The sequence below is a fragment of the Lissotriton vulgaris genome, chromosome 11 (assembly GCF_964263255.1).
Source record: "Lissotriton vulgaris chromosome 11, aLisVul1.2, whole genome shotgun sequence".
Taxonomy (NCBI): Eukaryota; Metazoa; Chordata; class Amphibia; order Caudata; family Salamandridae; genus Lissotriton; species Lissotriton vulgaris.
In genome coordinates, this window is record NC_141699.1 from 5,886,645 (window position 1) to 5,901,523 (window position 14,879).

At 45.3% G+C, this 14,879-nt stretch overlaps 1 protein-coding gene across 4 annotated transcripts in view; it reads right to left on the reverse strand.

The window, feature by feature from the left end:
• GNB1L (G protein subunit beta 1 like) overlaps positions 1-14,879 on the reverse strand; it is a 425,377-nt gene that overhangs the window by 294,078 nt on the left and 116,420 nt on the right. For 3 of the 4 annotated variants that reach the window (XM_086942633.1, XM_086942635.1, XM_086942636.1), the window contains one exon: positions 11,443-11,516. The exons of the other annotated variant lie outside the window; for it this stretch is intronic. The gene's annotated coding sequence lies outside the window, so the exon portion shown is untranslated. The remainder of the gene's footprint in view (positions 1-11,442; positions 11,517-14,879) is intronic. 4 annotated transcript variants of the gene reach the window in all.

The following is a 14,879-nucleotide window of genomic DNA, read 5'->3' on the forward strand; positions in this document are numbered from 1 at the left end:
AAGGCATACATAAGCCTAGTAAGAAGTGCATTTCAAGTTACAGTGTATTACAAGTTGAACTGTAATAAGGCATACATAAGCCTAGTAAGAAGTACATTACAAGTTGCAGTGTATTCCAAGTTGCACTGTAATAAGGTATACATAAGCCTAGTAAGAAGTGCATTTCAAGTTACAGTGTATTACAAGTTGCACTGTAATAAGGCATACATAGGCCTAGTAAGAAGTGCATTACAAGTTACAGTGTATTCCAAGTTGTAGTGTAATAAAGCATACATAAGCCTAGTAAGAAGTGCATTTCAAGTGACAGTGTATTACAAGTTGCACTGTAATAAGGCATACATAAGCCTAGTAAGAAGTGCATTTCAAGTTACAGTGTATTACAAGTTGCACTGTAATAAGGCATACATAAGCCTAGTAAGAAGTGCATTACAAGTTGCAGTGTAATAAGGCATACATAAGCCTAGTAAGAAGTACATTACAAGTTGCAGTGTAATAAGGCATACATAAGCCTAGTAAGAAGTACATTACAAGTTACAGTGTATTACAAGTTGCACTGTAATAAGGCATACATAGGCCTAGTAAGAAGTACATTACAAGTTACAGTGTATTACAAGTTGAACTGTAATAAGGCATACATAGGCCTAGTAAGAAGTGCATTACAAGTTACAGTGTATTACAAGTTGCACTGTAATAAGGCATACATAAGCCTAGTAAGAAGTGCATTTCAAGTTACAGTGTATTACAAGTTGAACTGTAATAAGGCATACATAAGCCTAGTAAGAAGTACATTACAAGTTGCAGTGTATTCCAAGTTGCACTGTAATAAGGTATACATAAGCCTAGTAAGAAGTGCATTTCAAGTTACAGTGTATTACAAGTTGCACTGTAATAAGGCATACATAGGCCTAGTAAGAAGTGCATTACAAGTTACAGTGTATTCCAAGTTGTAGTGTAATAAAGCATACATAAGCCTAGTAAGAAGTGCATTTCAAGTGACAGTGTATTACAAGTTGCACTGTAATAAGGCATACATAAGCCTAGTAAGAAGTGCATTTCAAGTTACAGTGTATTACAAGTTGCACTGTAATAAGGCATACATAAGCCTAGTAAGAAGTGCATTACAAGTTGCAGTGTAATAAGGCATACATAAGCCTAGTAAGAAGTGCATTACAAGTTGCACTGTAAGAAGGCTAACAATTGGCATTGCAAGTAATCTAGTATTTTCACATGCCTTATTATCACACATGGGTAGCCCAAGGTAGCATTTTGGCAGGTCAAACCTGGCAGAATTCGTACGTGGGACAGTCGGTGACAGGACTTAAGAGGAATGAAAAATGCCAGGTCTGTAGAATATGTCAGTGATGTCACTGACCATGTAATGAGTGATGTAATATGTGACGTCATCAGCAGTGCATTGCAGGCGCGCAAGTTATAGTGAGTCCAACTAACTATAACGTGGGAATTTCAATGGTTTTATGTCAGTAAAATTTCCAGCTAACTATAACTGGTGTGAAACCTATGGTTTTTTCAGTGAATTTAATAGGTTTTTTAAATGCTAATTCCTAACTATAACTGGTGTGAAACCTATGGTTTTTTCAGTGAATTTCATAGGTTTTTTAAATGCTAATTCCTAACTACATATAGGGCCTCAAACCTATGAAATGTAATATTTTTTATAATGAATCCTATATTGTATATTTATATAATACTATATATATATATATATATATTTTTTTTTTTGCCCTGGAGCGCTCCTGGTGCGCGCCCCGGTGAGCGCACCGGAAAGCGCAGTTTTCCGGCGCGCACCTGTGAGCGTCCCGCTAGCGCTATTGCCGCGAATGAAAACATCATCGTGACGTGCCGCGTCCGCGTGATACGCACCGCGTAAGCGCACCCGGAAGCACTCGAGCGAATACGATCGCGCAACGTAAGCATCCGACGCGCTTACCCGACGCGCCCTGGGGCGCGCCGCCGGATGCGCCCGGGGGCGCGTAGCGTAAGCGCGTCGGGTCATGTGACCTGAAAAAAACACTTTTTATTGGGGCAGAACAGTTTTGGTTTCCAAATGATGAAAGCCCGGGTCATGTGACCAGAAAATAACACTTTTCAGGACAGGTTTTTTTTCCAAATGATGAAAGCCCCCACATTTTTTCCTTATTCGGTTAGTACATCTGCCGCCAGCTTCAGGGTCTGCATGCAGTATGTGGCAGACTGGATGACTATAAATTCCCTGAAGCTGAATGGTGAAAAAACCGAGGTGTTAATATTTGGGAAGAACCAGAATCTGTGGTCGAGCGAGTGGTGGCCTTCTTCTCTTGGCATCTGCCCCACTCCCTCCCTTTCTGCCAAAAATCTGGGAGTGATATTTGACACCTCACTCTCTATGTCCCTGCAAGTCAACAGGACCGTTGCTACCTGCTGTGGTGTGATCCGGGTACTCAACAAAATCCGTGGGTACCTTTCCCCCCAGGCGCGTAAACAGGTTGCAGTCGCCCTGGTGGGTTCAAGACTGGACTACTGCAACTCCCTCTATATGGAAGTCAACAAAGGGTTGATCCACCGTTTGCAGACTCTTCAGAACTCTGCAGCACGCTTTGTTTTGAATCTCCCCAAAGCTTCCTCTGCCACCTTAGCCAGGAAGGAGCTTCATTGGCTTCCGGTACAGCACAGAATCGCCTTCAAAATTCTCTGCCTCACCCACAGAGCATTGATGGATGGTCCTGCTAGTGCCATTGGCTCACTCCTCTCGCGCTATGTCCCCACAAGAAATCTGCGCTCTGCGGGACTCTGCCAACTAGCTGTTCCCCGCATCAAATCTGTCAGATGGGGAGCCAGAGCCTTTTCCGTCGTCGCTCCTCAATTGTGGAACTCCCTCCCCATGGAGATAAAAACTCTCCCCTCCATCGACTCTTTCAAGAAGGCCCTAAAAACTTTTTTCTTTAAGAAGGCCTACTCATGATTAATTATCACTAGGTAGGGTCTTAAGTTGCTGTATTTAATCTAGGCGCCTTGACGCCCACTGGGCGAAGTTTGCGCGATACAAGAAACCCCTCATTCATTCATTCATATTCTGACTTTGTCCTTTGACTGAGGAAGACCTGTTTGGAGATCTTTGAGTAATATTTTGTACTTTAAAATGGTTACAGTAGCAGCAGCAGCTGGAGCATCTGCACCACCAGCACCACCACCACCACCACCAAGAGGACCACCACAACACCACAGTGGTGGAGATGAAGAAGAAGAGGAGGAGGAGGAGGAGGGGAGGAGGAGCTGGCTGCCAGAAGATAACACCCCATATAGGCCAAAGCAGCACATTGTATGGGAGTTTTTTTCCATCCCAGAGGGCAAGAAGAAAGTGAATGCGGCCAAGGTGACTTGCCAAATCTGTGGCATTGAACTTTCAAGGGGAAACCCTAATAAAAAATACTCATTTGGCAATAACACCATGATTCGGCACATGCAGCGCAAGCATCCCAACAACTATGCTGCGGCAGAGGTGAGAGAACTGGCCAGCAACCCTCCCCAATCTTCACCCAGCACCTCCAAACGAAAGCAACCCGCTCCATCGGGACCAGAGACAAGGGAGATGGTCCCAAACATTCAACCAGAGTTTGGGCAATTCAAGATTACTTGCATTTTTTGTGGTAAGACCATCACCTATGGTGAGCAAAGTATAACGCTCATCAACCGTGCTGGTGACAACCACAAATGCCCCAAAATTCCATAATTTTTTCATGATTTTTTTTTGCTCCAGTTGAGCCGTTTTCAATTCCCTGTTTTTTGTTTCTCCCCATAAAAATAACAAAAAAAATATAAAATAGTTCATAAAAGCCCCAAAAAGTACAAAATGTTCAAAAAACATTAAAAAAATATAAAACAACAAAAAGAAGAAAAAAAACAGTTCTCAAGGCTACATTTAAAAAAAACTCTGTCATTCTTTTTTTCCCCATGGTACGCTCCCCGGTACGCTCCCCGGTGCGCGTACCAGGCGCTCCCCCCGCGCAAATCAAAACAAAAATATTTTTTTTATTGTCCCGCGGGGCCCTTTTATAGCCCCCACATCAAACCTAGGGGGTCAGGGGGGGTCTACTCTGCCGCCTTATGGTCATTTCCCCCTTTGTTTTTCCCACCTCTTGTGTCTCGATCCTACCGAGACACAAGATGGCGGCCGCTCCGGACTGTTTGGAATGTTTACAGACACCCGAGAGCCAATCAGCTTTCCGCGCGCGAACTCGCGTAGCGTGCTGGTTCGCGACCCGGTGCGCGTACCGGAGCGCGCTTATAGATATATATATTTTTTTAAACCTAAATTACTCAAAATCCACTGGAGCACATATCTTGAGACATAGCAAAGGCACATCGGGCTACCAGTCCCTACAATTTTGCCAAGTTTGGTGGAAATCCATTCAGCCATTCGGGCTAAAAGTGAGGTCGACCGCCCTATGGAAATTAACATGGGGAAAACACGTTTTGGGACCCCCCTTTTATCTCGGCCACCGCTTGACGAATCCCTCCCAAACTTTCAGGGAAGGACCGGAGCGCCGCGAGGCAAATTTGAGGAAAATTTCAGGCAGATTCCTCAACCGGCGCCAAAGTTATTCCCAATAGAATGTTGCGATTTTCCTATTGAAAATAATCCAAACTATAAATACCTACTGGCGACCGCCAGTAGGTAATATATATATATATATTTTAAATAAAAACACCCTTACCTTTAACAATGAGTGCGATGTCCTCAAAAGTCTTTTCGCCTCGGGGCAGACTCCGAAGCCAATCCTGGCACTGCTCTCATGCTCATGAGAGCAGTGCCCTGATTGGAGGGAGTGGTCTCTGTCGGCTCTCCGAAGGGCAAAGGAGGACTGCACTTACTTTCAACGCAGCTGTCTTAGGACAGCTGGTTTGAGAGATTTAAAGTGCGCATGTCTGGCTGGCCGTCACAAGACGGCTGGCCAAAGAGGCATTATTACTTTAAACAAGTGCAAAAGGGAGCCCGCCCTCCTTCCTGCTGCTATTCAGAAGGCCCCGCCCCGGCCTGACACTACATTCGCAATGGTGTGCCGAAAAATAAAATGTAATTAATTTGATTCATTATCATTTTTTTCAGCTGTGGGGGTTTCAGTGAGGCGACGCTCCTCCGCTATAACTGAGGAGCCACCCCGGTCTCCTGTACGTACTTCCTCATCTCTCCTTCGCTTCACCAACTCGAAACACACAATGCACCCACTCAGCTGTAAGCACAGCATTTTGTTTTTACTTTCGCTTTGCCAGCTTTTCAACAGCTGTGTACTTCAGTCACACACTTTTGCATAGAATAACTATTGCAAATTGACACATGAGACCATTGCTCTATGCGCTCTGCCGAGGGGCCTAGGATTGGATGAGCATGCATTTGCGAACACAATAATGCCGCACTTACAGACACTTTGTCTTCACCTCAGATCCTGAGCTCTCAGTTATAAACAATCTCCCACAACCTGCAGTCACAGAGACACCTAGAGGCCACTCAGTTCAAAGTATCCACTGAGCAAGAGAAATGTGCTGGAAGAATTGCTACAGAAACACAACCTCCAGGAACAAGGAGAAGCACATATGCTTAGGGAATGCAAGATTGGGAAAAACATGTACCTATAAACAGGAGCAACAGCACTAATGTGGGATCCCTGAGCGTTCTTACAGGCACTGTTCAGAAATCCATCAGTGTCTTTGCCTGTAAAATTAAGGACATGAATATAGGGCCCGATAGGGACCCGTTTCAACGTGGAATTTTAATTACTACTAGCTCTGAAACCCAGAGGATCCGGCCCAATTAAAGCCCTGGAAATCAGTATGGAATGGGACCACCAATTTCCCCAGTAATTCCCTACTCAAAAGGTGAAAACTCATGTGACTGGGGCAGCAGACCTGACCAAGGCTGCAGTCAGTGCAGCCAGAAGACACAAAACATGCTACAGAGATACACCTACAACAGTTGTGTTGGAGTCCTCAAGCCCTTGAATACTTTACTTACATTACTACTCTGTATGTTTGAGTTGGGTCTGGCATGCCGAGAGTGAATGATGTGATCTAATGTGGGTGTGGGGTAGCAGCTGGGAGACAGGGGCGGGGGGAGGGGTCCTCATAGGACCTACCTGTTGTAGGTTACCTAAGGGCCTAACTTGAAATAAAGGCCTTGCTCCTTACTTGACTGGCTCCAGACTCTTGTAGGAGTAGCAAGACTTTGGAGACACCAGGGAGCCGTTTCTGGTAGGGGAGGAGACCTGAGGTGACAAGGAAGATGGCATTGCGACCACGGAGTCGCCCACCCTCAAAGCCCCTGGCAAGGGATGTCAGCTGATGCCGCTGGGCAGGAAGAGGCGGTGAGCAGGGTGGGCGAAGTCTGCCAAGGACAAGGAGCCATCTAGGGGGTGTATGGCTCTGTTTAAGAGGAATGCTTTGGAGACAGTGTTATTAGGACAGCATTGGAGACAGTGTTGTGGAGAAAGTGGGAAATCCTGAACTCTGAAATGACCCATGGAGCTTCAGGCTTATTCACAAGATGGCGCTAGTCACATCAGAAGCGTTGTGAGTGTCGCGAGTGCTTTCGCGATGAAGGTGACTGTGGCAGAGGCAGGTCCATGCCTTCGGAAGGCCTGGTGTGTGGTTGGTGTTGGTGCACAGCGACATTTGCACATGGGTCCCTTTGAATTCAAGTGCAGCGCATGATGAGCAAGAACCCTGGGGGCGCATGAGACATGGCCCAGTTTGGGGAGGACAGTGGGCGGCCTCCAAGAGCTCTGCTTGGAGGCATTCCTCATGGCTCATGGATCCCAACGCAGAGGGATCCAAGGAGAATGCACGGCTCCTGCTGGAGTTGTGCTCACGGCGATGGATAGCGGTCTTATGGCAATGTGCAGCGTCAGGTAAATGGGGGCTTTCCCCCTGGTGTAAGTCAGCAGGAGCTGGACGAAGAGGCTCTGGTGTTTGTGGAGCAGAGCAGTACAGCTTGGTCGTGAGAGAGCCTCGCCCATGTCTTAGATCCCAGACCTGGTATCAGAGTGGAGGCGCTAGTTATGTAGACTTGGACCTTATGAAGGAGGGTCGCACGCAGATGTTTGATTGGGACAGGTCTGGAAACGCTGAAGAACGACTACCCAAGGTTCTTGGTTCATTTAGAAAGAGAGGTAGGACTATCTCCAAGGACACTAAAAACAGAAATGTTTCAAGGGATTCTGGCGCCATGGGAAGTCAAAGCATCGCCTGCATGGCATTTGTCCAATTGAAAATAAGGCTTCCAGTTAATTAGTCAGCTGAGTTAAATAGCACTCATGTAGCTCATATTATTCTAGGTACCTTTGTTGAGAATTTGGCTTGTTTCCCATTAACGGTTTCGGTTCATTAGGCCGAGGGACAGTGTGGCTGATGATTGTCGCTTACTGACATGCACTATGTACATCTTATAGATTATGTACGTGAGGTTAGTAAGTTTTTCTGGAAGTTGGCTTCTATTGTCTGGGAATTGCAGTTTATGCTAATGGGTGTGGTGTGCTGAATGCTTAGCTCTGCAAGAAAGGGTGGAAAGTTCCAATTATCCACCTGTTGGTTGTTTTGGCGCTACAGCATCATCGTTTACTTTTTACCCCATATATTTAGATGATGCAGTGTATTTAGCTGTGTGGAAAAGAGGGTACAGTACATATCTGCCTGCTCTTGAGTAGATACATGCTGGTTCTGCGTGTCTAACAGGTACATGCATCATTGTTGCCATTTGCGATTCCTTAATTCCGAAAATTAAGGAATCGCAATTAAGGAATCGCAAACGGCAATGCATCAAAAATTCGCAATTTTTTTAGCGAATCCTTATTTTTCCTTAATTGCGATTCACAATTTGCGAATCGCAATTAAGGAATCCCTTCCCATTGATTCCTATGGTCCAAAAGGCCCATAGGAATGAATGGGAAGACAATCTCAATTTGCGATTCGCAATTAGCTAATCGCAAATTGAGATTGCGATTTCAAGGGTGCAGGGGTGTCCAAAGGACACCCAGTTGCACCCCTGAAATCAATCTATGCACATATGTTGTGCACACACATGCCCTAAGGGCATGTGTGTGCACAACATGACAGTTTGAAAAATGCACAAAATTGCATTTTTCAGATTTTTCGCAAATAACCATGAGGTCCAACCTCATGGTAATTTTTTCCTCCTAATTGCGAATTCTCCATTTTTTTAGGTGTCATGCATTGCATTTAAGGAATCGCAAATTGCGAGTCCTTAAATGCAATCGCATTTTTAGAAATCGCAAAAAATAGCGATTTCTTGTATTTTTGATTGATGCATCCAAAATAGTGATTTAGGAATCGCAAACGGCCGAATTTTGCGATTAGCACCGTTTGCGATTCCTAAATCACTTGATGCATGTGGCTGTAAGTGTGTCACGGATGTGGGAAAGATTAGCACCTTGTTGGTAGAGATACAAGTGTAGTACACGTGTGTGTGAGTGTGTGAGAAAGAGAGAGAGAGAGAGAGAGAACGAACCGAGGAAAGAGTGGCACTCTGTCACTAGAGCTTTTGCAGGAGAGTACCTCATAATATGCCACGTGGGGAAAGGGCAGTAATCTATCCTGTGCAGTTGCCTGGGGGAAGTACCCTATGGGTGCAATGAGTGAAAAGAGATTTACTGTGTTGCGAGTGGTTGGAAGGCGGAGTACCAGTGGAGTGAAAATGTGGAAAGTGTAGTCCCAAACGGTGTAGAGGGTGATAGCCACCAGTTTGGCCTGAGTGCTGTGGGTGATCGCCAAAGTCTGTGGCTGACTGTGATAGCCACAGGCTGTGGCTGAGTGCTACAAGGTTTGCCTGAGTTCTGTGGGTCTGTGGGTGATAGCCACAAGCTGTGGCTGAGTCGTCATTCCACACAAATGGAAAGATTTGACAGGTCTGCGGTACAGGAGGCAAAGTACGTTTGTGGATGTTTTTTGGTTCACTTTATTCAGTCTGCATGAATTGGGGTTGGTCAGTGTGAGAAACTGGGCTATTAGTTGGGGTGGGGGGGGGTTAGGTACCCACCTCAGGTAATAACCACAATCCTTGTCTGGGTGAACCCTCAAAGTTAATAAATGAAGTGTGGCTCACTGGTTAGAGCAGGCAGACCCTGAAGCAGAGGTCAGACCCGGGACCAGGGTTCAATTCCCGACACGGCAGGGTCTTGAGCTCAAATGTCCATGGACTCGATAATTCTCGCTTCGGTGCCTGACCTAATCATGGGTTCACACTCTGCAACTCTGGGCATTAAGCTTGCTTAATCTCCACCACGCCCCCCGCGGCGGGATGCCTGGCTTTCACCTTGGGGATGCCCTGTAGGGGCTATCTCACAGGCAAAAGCCAGGACGGGTTCCCAAGCCAAGCGCAGAGATAACCCTTTGGGGGTCGATTCTGGCGCTATATAAGAAACATACTAATAATAATAATAATAACCTGAGCTCAATACCCAGGTAGTTGTGGCACATGAAAGGCAGCTGAACTTAGAGGCAATGCGTAAAGTATTTAGGCAGGACCAAAACAGTAATGTCAAAATGCAGTACAATAAAAAATTCCAGAACAAATCGATAACTTAATTTTAAAAATAGCTCCAAAAAGCACAATGTGGCAATGCTAGTCAATGGTTACAGTAGGTGCAATATGACACAAACGGTGATGGAGCGTGGGTCAGATACATTAAATGGGTTTGTCCTGGGCAACAGCATTTACCTTCGGACTTTAGTCCTTTAAGTGCCAATCCACTACAGGAGTACACTTCTAAAGCCCCCCAGAGCCTCCAGGACCTCAGGGGAGACATTTGGAGAGTTGCACCCTACCATGGTAACCCTGGTGTCCTCCCACATCTAACACTAAAATTCAGTTTTAGGCAGTCCCTGCAACCCAGCAAACTCAGAGGTCAAAGTCTTGTAAAATTAGAGCTTAGCTTTCTCTAAAAAGACAATGGATACACACAAAGTGTTTTGGCACTCTGTTTCCCTTCTTTGAAGTGCACCCCAAATGTTATTTGCAAACCCAGCAGACCTGTCAAACAGGATGTGGCCAAGACTCACACGGGATCATAAAAAATAAAAGAGGCGGAGCCTGAGGGTCTGCGGCGGGGTTCTGCGAATATGTGGTTAGCCTTGAGGCCAACCCCACAGCGAGCGACCAAAGGCAGCAGGGGGTTGGTTGTCCATGGAGGTTGTGCACAAAGACTGGCCACAGGTCAGACCTAGAGGTCAATCTACCGCTAGACATTGCCAATGGCTGTGCACGGTGGGGGGTTGGCTGCAATGGGGGTAGGGAGTTGGCCGCAGTGCTTTGGCCATGCACAGCGGGGAGTTGGCCTAACACACGGTAAGAAAATATTTCTCTCTAAACCCTAGAAATTCACCGAAAAAAACACATGTTAAATTTACATTATAGTTAAGTATGGTGGTAATATCTTAGTTTGTATTGAAAATCGGAAATGAACTGAAAAAATAAAGATTTAAGTGACATTATAGTTAGGTGAAAATGTCAATTTAAATGAAATGTTTTAAAATAAATCTGATTGGGAATATACTTAAATAGTACTTTGGAGTTTGAGAGAGAGAGGGCGAGAGAAAGAGCTACTAGGCACTTCTCCCAGAGGTGCAGCTAGAAATGCCTGCACCCGAGCAGCTACCAAACATTGGCACACGTCCTACTCCCAACAGCCTGTGAGTTGTCAGGATCCACCTTTGAACAGGGATGGGGATGAACATAGAGTGCAAAAAAAAGGCCCCCAAGTACTCCCACGAATGATGGAACTAGATAAAACGTTGAAAAAAACCGAAAATAAAAGTGCAGGATGGCAGGCACTGCTGGCACACATTGCAGGAACCTTCACCCCCACATTGATGGTTGAGAAAACATCATAAGGTCTATCACTGGGGGCGGGGGGCGGGAGGGGGGTTGAGGAGGGACATATAACATGTTTTAGTTGAAGCTCGGCTCTGCATAATCTGTTTGAAGGTCACTATGAAGGTCTGTAAATTGTAATTGATATGTAAATTGATACTTGTATAGCGCACTACTCACCCGCAAGGGTCTCAAGGCGCTTGTACGAATACTGCTGTGGAACCCATCCTGGCTTTCCCTGTGAGGCGTCCACTCCTGGGCACCCCCAAGGTGGAGGCCAGGCATCCTTAGCGTTGTGGGGGCCGTTGTGGAGATTAAGCAAGCTATTGCCCAGAGTTGCAGAGTGGGACCCATGATTGGAATAGGCACGAGGCGAGAATTATCAGGTCCGTGGAATTTTTGAGCCCAAGACCCGCCGAGGCGGAGAATTGAACCCTGGTCCCGGGCTAGGCCTCTGCATCAGGGTCTGCCGCTCTAACCAGTGAGCCACACTTCTCCACAACAAGGTCTGCTCGCACAACAAAAATTCATCACACAATACAAATTAAAACCAAATGCACACATACCTTTCTAGAAGACGAGGTGAACCTGGAATAATTGGATGGTTAATTCTTTATGCAAAGTCCAAGTATCACAGGGCCTAGGAGCAAAGAAGAGCTAAGAGTCACACGAAAGTCGGACAGATACACCGACAACCAAACTACACAGCACAGAAGACAGGCTCGAACTTGAGAGCAGTCGCGGATAAAAGCATAAACGTTTGGCACAGTGATTCTGGTTCCCAGAATTAAACATACTAAACACTTTGGTTACCTAAACACACACTTTAATCTAAGCACCACCTTCTACTCACACCAACTCCTTGGGATGTCTTGGGAAACGTTAGGATATCTGGCAGAAAATAACTCTTAAGAAACATCAAAACGTACTCAATTGTCAAAACTTTCCTTTTAATGTAGTTTACTAATGCCAACAGGTTTACCAGCACCTATTGCAATGTTTTCTTTATATCCGTACACATTTTCTTAATCCAAATTTAGGCCCTCATTAAAATGGCGGTCGGATGAGCGCCCGACCGCCATTGCTGGGGGCAGGTGCCCGTTTGACAATGAGTCGGTGGTCCCACCTGCCCAATAAAGATAGGATTGCTGTGCGGGCAGTAGTAAAATGCGTTTTTCTACTACAGCTTGTGCTACGGCCCAGGAAAAGGGCTGCAGCACATGCTGTAGTAGAAAAAAGAAGTTTGTATCCATCCATGCACCATGTGCCAGACACTATGCAGTTCCTGGCACACAGTGCATGGCTGTCTGGGAGGCGCTATACGTGCCCCCCAGGTCACTTAGTAATGGCCCACGGAGAACAGGGGCCCTGCTGTGGGCCCCAAAGTCTCTTTCTGGCTGCCTTACCAGGGAAAGGGACATCCTAATCCCTACAGCGGTGCTTGTGCAGGCCCCGCCTCCATTGTGGGGTTAGGATTCCGACTGCGGCCTTACGGGCTTCTTGAGGCGGTGGTCTTTACCCCCCGACCTATACGGCGGTCGGCCCGACATCGAAATGAGGGTCTTAATTTAGTATTTCCCCATCTGATGGTTTCTCTCTGTGCTTTCTGAAATAAGACCACCACTTATTCAGAAGAAAGGTCAAACTTTCGAGAAAAGGCAGTTTCTTCAATGAAGTAACACGTCTTGTCAAACTGGGCTCTCAGGCCCTTCACACGGTGGCTAGTGCCGCTATTTTCCAACTACACCAGCAGAGCGGGAAGCTGTCCTCTTTGAATGTGAACTCACGTCTGTACCCTATGAAAACCACTGGGACATTCGCATCCTGTGCTTTACAACGCATTTCTTCATTGTCTGCTCTTCCGAATTACTTTTCCTAATGTTAAATAATGGTTTAAACAGCCGGTCCTGGAATGTTACGCCTTCCTGGAGTTTATAAAGGAATGAATGGCCCATCTGATCTCTTGAAGACCTTTCCATCAACGAAGACCACGCCTGGAGCCTCAGGTCTCCTGGTCCCTCCAAGCTCTCCCTACTGTTGAGAAGCATTCGTCTCAGTCGGTTCCCTATCCTTCCACAGCCACCTTTCGCAGCACTCCGTTGCCTTCCAGTTGAGTCTACACCATGCAAAGTCTCGATACAAACACATCATATCTGCCACAATGTTCATAAGTAAAGTGCTCTGGATAGAAACTTCTCCCTGCAGGTTCTCTCTGCTGTGTGCATGAGTGGAACGAGGAACATTGTTTCTACTGCTCTGCCTTGGGAAGGAGTCAAATTGTTATAATTGAGGGTAAAGGAGATACTCTTCTGCAAACTAAGGACCTCAGACCCTGTCATAATCTCTAAGAAAAAAACCACAGACAATAATAAATGAGATGTACTCAAGAAGTCCATGCATCACCTTATATTTTTCTCAGAGAATTGCCCTAAGTGCCTCAAGTGCGTCTAGACTTGAGGATCGGGCTCTCAGTGCGACAGAATTCAGGCTGCACCACACTGAGGAGGCCTAACATTGATGAAACACCATTTGTGTTGCTTTTGTTCCCATGCAGAGGTAACAAGGCCCAGAAGTATGGGTGGGATTGCTTCTTATGGGATGGGACCAAGACTGATCTGCATTAGATTGGGCAATGTCTAAAGTGGCACAGAAACTAAAAAAAAAATATTACAACAACAGTAATCATATGCAGTCCAGATTGGTTTAATTTCACGTATGTATTAAACTAACTTCATATCTACTGGTTTACAGTATTACAGGTTCTGGTGTGAAGGGTACTGCTACAAAGTGTGGCCAAAGGCTTTACTGAGTGATCACTGAACGCTAGGCTTGTTTGCAGACTGTGACCGCCAGCTACTTAGCCAGGAGCCCTATAGCCACAACGTGGACTTTGTCAACACTAGGCCCACTGAGTCCACTGGGCACTGGCAAAAGTCATGTCTGGCAGGTACTGTAGACGTCAGTACTGGGGAAGGGTGACATTAAAGGCAACCTCCTTGAGCAATGACTACAGCCACTCACAATAGGTACTGGATCATTCGATTAAAATACACCCTGGGCAGCTGTTAGAGTAGATCATTATAAAATACCCAATAAATAACTGCAAACCATTTGTTAAAAAACATTAAGGTTGTCTCCTAGGTTACTAATAAAAAAGCGTAAAAAGTATCTGGAAAAAAAAGTTAAAGGGGCAAATATTAAAAACATTGAAAACTCCTAGATTAGGGTTAGATGCACAACCATAACACCTTCAAATGTATTGCTCGTAGCTATAGATATGACATTAGATTTTATATAATAAATTACATCATTGATTACATCACCGACGAGACACCACCATATATTTTCACATACATTTCCTGGAGTAGGATATACAGACTTTCTTTTATATATAACCTCTGTATAGACATCTGGCTACTGACAGTGGTACTGCACCCCAGAATCTTCAAGTAAAGCTTTCAAGAATATCTCACTTGTGTGTTTAACTGCAGTATCCTTTGGTCTTTATACAAACTCTGCATAGACATCTTGTTGCTAACCATGGTATTGCAGACTTGCAGCCACATGAAATGTCTGTGCAGGTACCTACTACTTCATTGCACAATTAAAGCAGAATATTTTCATATATATTCTTGGAGGACCGACCGTGATACTTCAGATTTCAGACTCCATGGAATTGTCATGTCCTTTAGGATTGTCCTGTCATGTATACCCCATTTTACATACATTGTCCCATACACACGACAATACCGATTCTAAACAGGTGACCTTTTACCTAGCAGCTTGCTCCATTCTCTTCGATACCAGGCTCTCAGTACTTGATCATAATCCCTGCACCTGAGGTACATAAACATGTCCTCAGGCACGGTATAATTATTCTGTATAAGGGTCAACACTTTTTTCATCTTCAGCCTACAGCCAGTTGTGCGTGATTGCATTTGTTTGGAAAAACATTCATTATTGTTTCCAAAACATTTACGGTTGTTTTCAAAACATATTGATT